Source organism: Palaemon carinicauda, chromosome 17, assembly GCF_036898095.1.
Source record: "Palaemon carinicauda isolate YSFRI2023 chromosome 17, ASM3689809v2, whole genome shotgun sequence".
In the NCBI taxonomy this organism is placed as follows: domain Eukaryota; kingdom Metazoa; phylum Arthropoda; class Malacostraca; order Decapoda; family Palaemonidae; genus Palaemon; species Palaemon carinicauda.
The window spans coordinates 41,242,161-41,254,728 of NC_090741.1; positions in this window are offsets into that span (position 1 = coordinate 41,242,161).

A 12,568-nucleotide genomic window follows, 5' to 3' on the forward strand; every position below is an offset into this window, starting at 1 on the left:
TAAATATATAATATATATAGATAGATATATATATACTGTATATATATATATTTATATATGTATATATATACATAATATATATATATATATATATATATGTATATAATGTGTACATATATATATATATATATATATAATGTGTACATATATATATATATATATACATATATATATATATATATATATGTGTGTGTGTGTGTGTGTATATGTTGTGTGTGTGATATATATAAATATATATATATATATATATATATATTTATATAGATATATATATATATATATCATATATATATGCGTGTGTGTGTATGTGTATATAGATATATCTACTGAAAATTGATGGTTTTCCTTGAACACCAATAGATACTTAAGAACTACCCAAGAGTGACTTGTAAACCAGAAGGTAATAACAAAAAAAAAAAAAAAACATGTAACAAAATCTATGTTTTACCTAAGAAAAAAAATATTAAAGTAATTATTCTGAAATACCCAAAGGAGTATCCCTTTAATAATGAACTAGGAATTACTGGACTAAAAAGCTTCGATTTTTATGTGCAGTGGCCATTAGGGATTTCTTCAATCGGCTTTTCTCATTGTTTTCTTTGAAATATTAGATATTATTTGACCAATAACAACAGGTTTTTATGATTTGTTCCTGGTATTTTGCTCAATTTAGAATGTATTTTTTCTTATATATACTGTTTAAAACCTTTTTATAATTTACAGTGAATGTTATAACATAGCTGTGTCATGTATACAACTAACCGAGTTAATCAACTTTTATTTCTTATGATTCGTGAAAAATTGTGTTTTTTTTTTACCCTGAAAATAAAAAAAAAGTTTTATTTTTAGATTTTCCAAATATTTGGTTATAGCATTTGATTAGAGATAATAATGAGAGTAAAGAAAATCTTTCTTTTATAATCGCGCAGGTCAATGCAAATTTATAAATATATAAAGAATTTCAAATACATTACTTTATGAAACAATTCAATGGTAAAACCAAAAATTATGTCACCAGTTCTCTCTCTCTCTCTCTCTCTCTCTCTCTCTCTCTCTCTCTCAATACTTTTGGATGGTTATAGAGACTTCAAATATTTACAGAATTTCAAATACTTTAGTTTATAAAACAATTCAATTGTAAAACAAAAATTGATACCAATCCTCTCTCTCTCTCTCTCTCTCTCTCTCTCTCTCTCTCTCTAAATACTTTTGGACGGCTATAGAGACTTCAAATATATAAAGTATTTCAAGTACATTAATTTATGAAACAATTGAATGGTTAAAACGAAAATTGTCTCCAATTTCTCTCTCTCTCTCTCTCTCTCTCTCTCTCTCCTCTCTCTCTAAATACTTTTGGACGGCCATAGAGACTTCAAATATATAAAGTATTTCAAGTACATTAATTTATGAAACAATTGAATGGTAAAACCAAAATTGTCTCCAATTTTTTTTCTTCTCTCTCTCTCTCTCTCTCTCTCTCTCTCTAAATACTTTTGGACGGCTATAGAGACTTCCCCAATGGCCCTTGACGAACAGGGAAAGAGTGACGGAGTGGCAGAGATCAAATTCGGAAGCAGAATAGAAATACCGCAAATTCCTTGGACGTTTACTCCATCTCCGTAACCCATTTCATTTGGACAGTAATGATTTCATGAGGAAAGAAAGTATTTCTGCCATGGGGTATTTACTTTATTTGTTTACAAGTAACCGAGCTATATATATATATATATATATGTATATATGTATGTGTATATATGTATAGATGAATATGTGTATATTATATATATATATATTATATATGTGTGTGTATTTAAATATATAAAATAAAGATGAGACATGATCCGAATTCTTCTTGCTGACCTCATCATAATTAGATTTAAGCTTTCCAGAAGCGAAAATCTCTCCAATTTATATATATATATATATATATATATATATAAGATTTATATGTGTATATTCATATGTATACATATGTATATGCATATATGTATGTATAATACATATATATATATATATATATATGAAAAACATCCACAAACATACACACTAACATACATATACCATTAAAATAACACAAAGATGTAATATATTAAGATTTATATATATATGCATATATGTATATGTATATGTATATATATATATATATATATATGTATATATATATATATATGTATATATATATATATATATATATATGAAAAACATACACAAACATAGACACTAGTATACATAGACCATTAAAACAACACAAAGATGTAATACATGTATGTATATATAAAAATATGTGAATATATACTCACAAGAATATTTTTGTATAATTATATATATGTATAGAGATATATATTTATACATATACATACACACACATATATATATATATATATATATATGTATATATATATATATATATTCATAAGTTTATCGGGTGATGTTATGGAAGTTTTCTGTAAAAAAAGGACTTAGCTCTGATTAATCTCGAGAGAGATGACCGTATAGACGACTTTTGTTAGACAAAAACATATGTACATATAAAGGATATTTGAGAATCTCTCTCTCTCTCTCCTCTCTCTCTCTCTCTCTCTCTCTCTCTCTCTCGTGATAATAAATAGTAAGGTGATAGCTATGTAATTAGTGTGGCGAACTCCTTGCCTCTTTCCTGGCACCATTAAGGCCTACGCTGTCAGGAGTAGAGAAATAAAACAGGCCATAAGTTTTTATAGGGTCTATGGAACAGTACATCCAATGACGCATGGAAGAGAGTTTTCTCTCTCTCTCTCTCTCTCTCTCTCTCTCTCTCTCTCTCTCTCATACGTATTTGTGTGTATATAAAGTGTCCCATAATGCAAAGTTTTGTCTACTGCCGTACAAATGATTAAGGTTTACAGTATATCATCATCATCATCGTCATCATCATCATCTCCTCCTCCTCCTCCTCCTCCTCCTCCTCCTATGCCTATTGACGCAAAGGGCCTCGGTTAGATTTCGCCAGTCATCTCTATCTTGAGCTTTTAAATCAATACTTCTCCATTCACCATCCTCTACTTCACGCTTCATATTCCTTATCCATGTAGGCCCGGCTCTTCCAACTCTTTTAGTGCCTTGTGGAGCTCAATTGAAAATTAGGTGAACTAATCTCTCTAAATAGGGTTAGGTCACGGAGAGTGTATACCCTCAGTTCGGGCTATATGCCCTATGGTAAGAGTCAATTGAACATCCTCTGTAGAGTCCTGTAGTAACATCTTTTTCGGCACTGTAGGATGCCAGAATAAAAATAGCATCCGGAGATCAGATTGGGCCTTAGGTTAGTGATAGTGTAATAGTGAAGACCACAATTTCTCTCTCTCTCTCTCTCTCTCTCTCTCTCTGTAGCCATGCAGAAAAACAGGATTTTTATTATAGCTTCAAAGAGAATTGTTATCTTACAATAAAAAGAAACATTTCAACGAAAGGGATTCGATTTTGACGGGTCCATTGTATAAAAGGAGGCGAAGGGGCCAGAGATAATGGTTCTCTCTCTCTCTCTCTCTCTCTCTCTCTCTCTCTCTCTCGGTGTTGATAAGTAATGATAAATCAGGACTACTATTTTCAGTTACTATCGAAATTTAACTTGAGAATTGTGTTCTGTTATGAAATCTTAACTGTTTACAGATATACTATCTATTGAAACACTCTCTCTCTCTCTCTCTCTCTCTCTCTCTCTCTCTCTAGGTGTTGATAAGTGATGATAAATGAGGACTGCTATTCTCAGTTACTATCGAAATTTAACTTTAGAATTTTATTCTGTTATAAAATCTTAACTATTTACAGATATACTATCAATTGAAACTCTCTCTCTCTCTCTCTCTCTCTCTCTCTCTCTCTGTTGTTAAATCAGGACTACTTTTGTCAGTTACTATCGAAATTTAACTTTGGAATTTTGTTATTAAATCTTAACTAGTAATAGATATACTTTCCATTGAAACTCTCTCTCTCTCTCTCTCTCTCCTCTCTCTCTCTCTCTCTCTCTCATACGCTTTTCAATTACGACTATTCAGAAGAGTTTATGAAACTCTTATTACTGTTCATTTCATTTTTTAGTGTTCATACTTTTAAAGACTCTGGAACAAATAAAAGATGAATTGTAACCTCAATAATTTATCAAAACATCGAGAGAGAGAGAGAGAGAGAGAGAGAGAGAGAGAGAGAGAGAGATTTATCAGACACCAGCTTTTTATTTTTTTGGTGCGAATCTCAAATGGTTTTGGAGAGAGAGAGAGAGATTTTTTATCAGACACCAGCTTTTTATTTTTTGAGTGCGAATCTCAAATGGGGTTGAGAGAGAGAGAGAGAGAGAGAGAGAGAGAGAGAGAGAGAGAAAATTACTATCGTTTTTATTTGTTTCATCAGGATAGAGCAAGGATTACCTAGTGGAGACATTTCTATTTTTTTTATGTTTTATTTTATTTTATTTTTCCTCTATGTCCAAGGAGGTACTGTATCTTCTTTTATTAAAATGCTCCTTTACGCACCGACATGTTTTCGGGAGTGAACATTGACCTGTTTTTCTTTAGCCATGTACCTTCGTGTCGAGAGAGAGAGAGAGAGAGAGAGAGAGAGAGAGAGAGAGAGATCATAACAAACACGGTCATAATTCCCAAGTGAAATTGGTTTCTCCATTGATCGTCAAGCTTGTGCCCTTTCTTCTTCAACAGCAGGAGGCCCCTCCTCCCTATTCACCCACATCCTCATCCTTCTGACGATGTATGTGGTCCTTCATATCTCTTTGAGGAGCAGCTTAATTCCTCCCTGCTACTCCTTCGGAAGCGAGAGGTCCTCCTATTTACATCCTGGATGAGACACCTTTTCTTCCTCCGACGGTTTTATATCGTGCAGGAGACACCTTCTTCTCATTCTTCTTCTTCTGCCGAAGGATGTGGTTCCTTTCATCCTCATACTCTGTAGTGGATGTCATTCCGAAGATGACGACAACAGCCACCTCGGGAGTAATGTCGCGTGACTTTTTCAGGGGCACTGAGCAGATTGTCCCTTAAATCTCAGAATCCCTCTCCCGACACCTTTATCGCTCCCTAACAGACGTTAAGGGATCCTTCTCGATTTTGTTGGCCGTGTTTTGTAAATAAATGAATAAAACTAACCGTTCTGGAACTTGGAACAGGTCTTATGGGTATGGTGTGAGTAGTGATGAATCACAATATTCTATGTGATGTTGTCAGATGAGGTAGTACTTACAACTCTTTCGGTCCTCTTGGTTTCAGATTTTGTTTTAGTCCTCTTGGTTCGGATTTTATTTGGTCCTCTTGGTTCAGATTTTTTTTGGTACTCTTGGTTCAGATTTTTATTTGGTACTCTTGGTTCAGATTTTTTTTTGGTCCTCTTGGTTCAGATTTGTTTTGGTACTCTTGGTTCTGTGTATTTTGTCCTCTTAGTTCGGATTTTATTTGGTCCTCTTGGTTCAGATTTTTTTTGGTACTCTTGGTTCAGATTTTTATTTGGTACTCTTGGTTCAAATTTTTTTGGTCCTCTTGGTTCAGATTTGTTTTGGTACTCTTGGTTCTGTGTATTTTGTCCTCTTAGTTCGGATTTTATTTGGTCCTCTTGGTTCAGATTTTTTTCAAAAATCCAAATTCAATGTTTTTTTTCCAAAATTATTTTTTACTGCCAATTGATTAGAGATAGAGTTTGCCTCTTATTTACTCCAAAGTAATGAGAGATTTTCTCAAATCTTTTTTCAGAAAGTTCCTTCCTTCAAAGCTATCTTTACATTCTTTTTTTTTTTTTTTTTTTTTTTTTTTTAAATTCACAATTGTGTCAAAATGGCTTTTGTTGAATATAATATATTTTAACATCTACTTCCTCGACTTTTCGTTCCCAAGACAAATAATTTTTTGCACCCTACATGATTTCATTGTTTTGATCATCCAAGTTCTCCCTATCTCATCCCCCATCCAACTTTAGCTCCTTTTTTAGCGTAAGATAATGTCTTAGGGTGATTGTCACCTCTCCTGCTAACACCACTTTCTCACCATTTCATTTTATATTCCTTAAGAGTTACTCATCCATCTTGCTTCGCTCCTTTACTCTTCCACTTCAAAACACATGTCCCCTATTTCTCCTCTAAGGATGTTCCTTTCTTCTCTCTCTCTCTCTCTCTCTCTCTCTCTCTCTGCCTCCTTCCTCCTCTCTTCCTCTTTTCCTCATAATCTCATCTCTCTTCCTCCTCGTCTCTCTTCTTCATAATCCTCCTCTCCCCCTCTTCTTCATAATGCTCATCTCTCTTCTTCCTCCTCCTCCTTCCTCCTCTTCTCTCTTCCTCCTCCTTCCTCCTCCTCCTCCTTCCTCCTCTTCTCTCTTCCTCATAATCCTCCTCTCTCTCCTCCTCCTCCTTCCTCCTCTTCCCTCTTCTTCCTCACAATCCTTCTCTCTCTTCTTCCTCTTCTCCTCCTCCAAATTCTTAGTTCTTTCTACCCTGTAAAAAACACTTCCTCCTCTTCTCTCTTCTTCATAATCCTCCTCTCTCTTCCTCCTCTTCCTTCTCCCTCACAATCTTCTCTCTCTTCTTCCTTCTCCTCCTCCTCCAAATCTTCAGTTCTTCCTACCCTGTAAAAAACACTTCCTCCAAAGGTTTTTCCTATCGACCACGTAGCAAATATCTTCTCTCAAAATAAAATTTCGCTCGCTCGCTCTCTCTCTCTCTCTCTCTCTCTCTCTCTCTCTCTCTCTCTCTCCCCTAAACACGTGGTCTCACTTACTGGTCCCATCAGGATGACTCGTAATTCTGACTCGGTTCAAAGTAAAAAAAAAAAAAAAGGGAAATATCTTTTCGGAATTTGATTCGTTAAAAAGATAAGGGGAGGAAACCCGTTAATATATATCACTGAAAGACAGGAAGCTGCGTTGTGCTATTTCATTCTCTCTCTCTCTCCTCTCTCTCTCTCTCTCTCTCTCTGGGATAATTTTGCACTGGGTGATCGACGTTAGCTCCCAAAGGAAAAAGGTTTCCAAAATTGAAAACTTTATTCATTTTTCATTTTCTTGTATTTAGTTTGTTTAAACCTCTCATATGTACAGTACTGTATATACTTCTTCTTATGGGTCAAGGTTATTCTTTATATATATATATATATATATATATAAAATATTCTATTTTTTTCATATATATATAAGTATATATTTTGTGTATAATATATATATATATATATATATATAAAGTTGTATCCATTAAGCTGCTTCTTTAAATGTTCGGTGACAATATTCTTCTCACAAAGGACAAGCTTTGGAATTTCTTTCCTTACGTTTTCCCCCAAATCTTCTAGCCTTCAATCCATCGAGAGGTAGGTTAACATCTTCCATCGGATTAAAAACGATTGTTTCCTTCTTTTTGTCCTTTTCTTGTTTGGTTTAGGTCTGGTCGAGGTATGACAATAGGATGTCCGTTCATTGTCAGCTGTTTCCCATCAACATAGGAAGAAACGGTACCTTTTTATATATCTCGAAACTTGTTGATTAGTCTAGGGTTGTGGTGGCCTACTGGAAGCTTCCATGCCTGGCACTGGCTGGACCTTGGGTTCGGGTCCCGCTCAAAATTCGATAGTTTATTTAGTGTCTGCAACCTTACCATCCTTGTGAGCTAAGGATGTGGGTTATGGGCGGGCCCTATAGATCTACCTGCTGAGTCATCAGCACCCAGCCAAGGCCTTGACCCAGCCCCCAGTGGCTTGGTCGCTGATCATGATATGAACAGTCTCTAGGGCATTGTCCTGCTAGCTAGAGCAATGTCACTGTCCCTTCCCTCTACCATTCTATAGCGTCCTGGCCCCTCCCTGGTCTTATCTTGGGTGGAAAGTGGCTTGGTGACTCATCATAATATGAACAGTCTCTGGGGCATTGTCCTGCTAGCTAGGGCTATGCCACTGTCCCTTGCCTCTACCATACTTTTGCGGCCTGGCCCTCCCTGGTCTTATTAAAGGTTTGAAGGTTTTAAAGGTCGCTCATGAATGGCAGAGGCAAGGGGACAGGTGACATTACTCTATCAAGAAGGACAATGGCCTAGAGACTGACCACATATACATATGATCAGTGCTCAAGCCCCCTCTCCACCCAAGCTAGGACCAAGGAGGGCCAGGCAATGGCTATTGATGACTCAGCAGATAGACCTAAAAGCTCCCCCAAACCCCCACCCTTAGCTCACAAGGAACTAAAGAGTTTGAGCTGGACTCGAACCCCAGTCTGGCAATCACCAGGACGTACCATCCCGGCCACACAACCTTGGGTGGAAAGGTGGCATGGTCGCTGATCATAATATGAACAGTCTCTAGGGGATTGTCCTGCTTGCTAGGGCTATGTCACTGTCCCTTGCCTCTACCACTCTACCTTTAAAACCTTTGAATTGGTCGCAGATACAGTACAGAGGGGAAGCGGCTAGCACCTAATAATTTATAACATCACATACTGGTAATTGCTTTTCCCTTATTACTTATTATTCCATTGGCATAACAGGTTAATAAGATTGATTACTTAATTTTCCGCTCATTAAAAATCACATTAATTATGGAATGATTTGTGGGGGAAATTATGCGATGGTCTCTCGGAGAAGGGGTATAGCGCTCTCCTCTCTCTCTCTCTCTCTCTCTCTCTCTCTCTCCCTTGTGTACAACAAATCAGGTGTATATATACAGTATATTGCATAATATATATACAAAAAATTGGTATTTATATATTTATCTATACAGTACAATAATATATATATATATATAATATAGTACAAAAACCAGGTGTATATATAGAGTATATTGTATATTATATATATACATAACTGGTATTATATATATATATAATATATATATCAATAAATACAGCACTGTACAATAAAACGAGTCTCTCTCTCTCCTCTCTCTCTCTCTCTCTCTCTAGTACAAAACCAGGTGTATATATACAGTATATTGTATATTATATATATACATAACTGGTATTATATAATATATATATATATATATATCCATCAATACAGCACTGTATAATAAAACGAGTATCTCTCTCTCTCTCTCCTCTCTCTCTCTCTCTCTCTCTCTTGGGGGGCGGGTGGTTGGTGTACCTGTTCTATGTTGACCGAGGACGTTCGGCTGAACTGATTGTTCATTATCATCAATGTAAACGGTGGTTAGGTAACTGTAGTAGGTCTCAAAAGAGAGAGAGAGAGAGAGAGGAGAGAGAGAGAGAGAGTGAGAGAGATTAAAACCACTGACCACTCTTACGCAACGAAATGAAACCCGTTTGGTATTATTTCTATATAGTTTACTTGTTTAAATACGATAGGTTGCCATCAGAGAGAGAGAGAGAGAGAGAGAGAGAGAGGAGAAGTTTTATGAATTTCGTTGTTAAACAATTTGTTTACTATTTTATTATTTTATTGGTTGTTACTAATCTTAAACTATTTTATTTAATTGTTGATTTCCTCTCTTGTAGTTTCCTGTTTTTCCTTTCTTCACTCGGCTATTTTCCCTGTTAGAGCCATTGGTCTTATAGCATCCCGTTTTCCAACTAGGGTTGTAGCTTATCAAGTAATAATAATAATAATAATCATATTAATATCAATATTAATTACATTTATATTTATATTAGTAATATTAATATTGATATTAATATGATATGATATTAATAATATTAATATTAATAATATTAATATTGATATCAATATTAATAATAATAATAATAATAATAATAATAATAATATATTCAACATGATGGTATCAAATCTCACAGAAATTATTATTCATTTTCGGTTAACTTATTTCATATTTTCCCGGTACCGATTTTTCCAAATGGAAACCTAGGGCTTTTTTGCAATCTCTGTTGAAGGTTATTACATCCTTCATAATGTAAACACTTATCAAACATCCAATTCGTAAGCAAAACAGCTTACTGAAACCCCATTACTTGAAAACTGTCAACAAACACTTAAATTCCATCTTTCGCTAATGTCTACGTAACGTTGTTTACAAATATTAGCATTCCTATGTATTTTCTTGTAACGCAATACGGTACAATCCTCGGACGTGAGTTCGTAATATTTGCCTTGGTCACTCAAGCTTACAATGGCGAACCTGACTTGAGGATGGATGAAGATTGGTTGACTGTGATTTGTGTTATTAAGTGTTCTGTTGAGTTTTCCTTTCTGGGTTCTGCTCGTGGGAATAGGATCTGATTACAAATAATTCTGGCAAAGGGAAGGGGTGTTGGATGTGGCCATATATAACCTTGGTATTTCTAGGAGGGGACAGAGGGGAGGGAGTAGGACATATTTTACCTTTGTAAGCTGAAATGCTGATTGACATAAATGCCAATTCCTCAGGAATCTAGCTCAGATTCCCCTAGTGATGTTCAGGTTGTTTAATGTAGGTCTTCTTTGGAGCATCCTATCGAATTCCAGATCAATTGCTTTGATATATTTCACTATCTTAGCTGTCCAACATCTCTAACTCGCTCTAATTTTCACCTCATATTTTAGAACATGTCCTTCGAGTGAGGCTTTTGAGGCTAGAGATGTAACTATTAACACCCCCCCCCCCCCAAATAAAAATAGCTTGATGTATCCCCCCTATCTTAGCTGTCCAATTCCTTCTACTAGCTCCCATTTTCACCTCATTTTAGAACATATCCTTCGAGTAAGGCTTTTGAGTCAAGAGATGTAAATATTAAGCCTCCCCCCAAAAAAAAAAAAAATTCTTTGAGCTGTCCAACTCCTTTGACTAGCTCCCATTTTCACCTCATTTTAGAACATATCCTTCGAGTAAGGCTTTTGAGTCAAGAGATGTAAATATTAAGCCTCCCCCCCAAAAAAAAATTCTTTGAAGCTGTCCAACTCCTTTGACTAGCTCCCATTTTCACCTCATTTTAGAACATATCCTTCGAGTAAGGCTTTTGAGTCAAGAGATGTAAATATTACCCCCCCCCCCCCATAAGTAACAATAGTCCACCTATATAATGATGGAAGGTTTTGAGTATCAGGAAACACAGAAGTGTGGGGGAAAAGAACCAGGTTTTTTTTTTCCTTCTCTCTCTCTCTCTCTCTCTCTCTCTCTCTCTCTCTCTAGGATTTCGGTATATGGTGGTTGGTTTGGGTTTAGTCTGCTTAACGGTAGTACAGGTCCTTGCTCGGAGACATCCCTTACATTTGGGTAAGGTGGGATTTGGAGTATAAAGTCTGGTGTTGACCTTCAATTTCTTACATATAATGTGGGTATTTTACTTTATAACTCTTTTTTTATGAGCCTGCCGTAACCGTTTAATATATATATATATTATACATATATATATGTGTGTGTATACATATTATATATATATATATATATATGTATATATATATATATATATGTATATATATATATATTTACATATATATATATATATATATATATATTTACATATATATATATGTATTATATTTACATATATATGTGTATATATATATATGTGTGTATATATATGTGTATATATATATATATATATATATTATATATATATATATGTTAAATTAAACGGAAGTTTGCACTGTACAGAATTTTTGTTCACTTAACAATGGATTTCCACGTTTTTTACGAATACTTAGGTTAGACTTTTAAGTTTCGATAACTATTTTACGATATGGTCTACTTTGATACCTTCCACAAATAGATTTAATATACTTTTATTTACTTTATAAAAATCGATAATCTAATCATTCACCGGTGCTGTCAGTCTTTGTATATCTGCTTGTTTTTTTTTTTTTTTTTTTTTTTTTTTTTTTTTTTTTCCTTTTTTTTCGTGGGATTCTTTGGGTAAATATCCTTTCATCCTTCAAGGAGTTACTTCTTCTAAAAAGTGAAGAAGGCCAGTGCCTCCCTTTCCTGTGTAAGGTCAGCTAATTATTTTCTATTTTTAGTTTTTACCATTGTCCTCTTGATAAGGATGAAAGGAGACTCTTTAGGTATGGTAAGCAGCTCTTCTAGGAGAAGGACACTCCAAAATCAATCAATTGCTCTCTAGTCTTGGGTAGTGCCATAGCCTCTGTACCATGGTCTTCCCCCTAGGTTTGGTTAGAGTCGGGCACATCATTCTATATTATTTCTCTTCCTCTTGTTTTTTTATAAGTTTTTATACTTATATATTTAAGATTTATTTTAATGTTGTTACTATTTTAAGAACAGTAACAACATTAAAATACTGTAGATGTTTTAGAATAGAAGTTTTATTTTAATTATTCATTACTTTTCTTGTAGCTTATTTATTTCCGTGTTTCCTTTCCTCAGTGTTGTTTTTCCCCGTTGGAGCCCCTGCGCTTATAGCATCCTGCTTTCCCAAATAGGGTTGAAGCTTAACAAGTAATAATAATAGTAAGAATGATAATAATCACATAAATGTCACAATCAATGACTTTGAGTCTTTGCTGAATACTGTCCCGGAAAATTGACTTAAGAGTTTCCTGAATATTATCAATGATTAATTGTTGCTTTTTATTATAGACAATTCCCCCGACACAATAGCTGCTAGATCTTTCTTCTTCTTCTTCTTCTTCTTCTTCTTCTTCTATGTA